The sequence below is a fragment of the Polistes fuscatus genome, unplaced genomic scaffold (genome assembly GCF_010416935.1).
Source record: "Polistes fuscatus isolate 324 unplaced genomic scaffold, CU_Pfus_HIC Scaffold21, whole genome shotgun sequence".
Classification (NCBI taxonomy): domain Eukaryota; kingdom Metazoa; phylum Arthropoda; class Insecta; order Hymenoptera; family Vespidae; genus Polistes; species Polistes fuscatus.
The window spans coordinates 1954534-1955285 of record NW_025113098.1 but is presented as its reverse complement, the minus strand read 5'-3'; positions in this window follow the sequence as shown (position 1 = coordinate 1955285).

Sequence of the window (752 nt, the reverse complement as noted above, 5' to 3'; positions counted from 1 at the left end):
TTTATATTACGTATAAAATGAACTATCAATCAAAACGTTAACGATAAGTTCAATTTATCATTCAACGTGAAGTTCTTTTTTTTCTTTTTTTTTTTCTTTTTTTCTTTTCGGTACGATTTGATCTACGATAATAAGCGTGTTCTCCGGCTAGACGTTAAAGCAAACGCGTCGGATTCGAGACATCCTGACAAAGATTCTTGGGCACTTGATCTAAAATAGTCGAGACGAGTCCGAGCTTCCGCATAGTCTTCAAATTAACGGCTTTTCTCTACCTTGTTTGAACCATATAACATTTATCGAAAACATTGGAAGCCATTCTTTTGACCTTTGGTATATTATTATAAATTTTCCAACGTACATTCCGATTAGTTTTTTATTTTAAACATTTTTCCACATTATCGAAACATTTTCGAAACCGAAGTACACGAAAAAAACACGCGTATATTAAATTTCAATAATTTCGGACGATTTTTACCTGGTACACCTTTATACACCTTTGTCGAAATATAAAATTGATTTAAACGAGAAGTAAAAATGAAATTGAAATTCTAAATAATATTAGATTGTTTAATAGAAAAGAAACAAAAAATAACATTAGAAAGTAATTAGTTTTTATATATGAAATGAATAAGAAAAGGGTTCAATGAAGAAATAAAGTATGGCAATTAATATTACCAATACCAATTGTGGTATTAATTGATAGCGTTAGGAAGGATTTTTAACCATAATCTCTTACAATTAGGATGATCTGG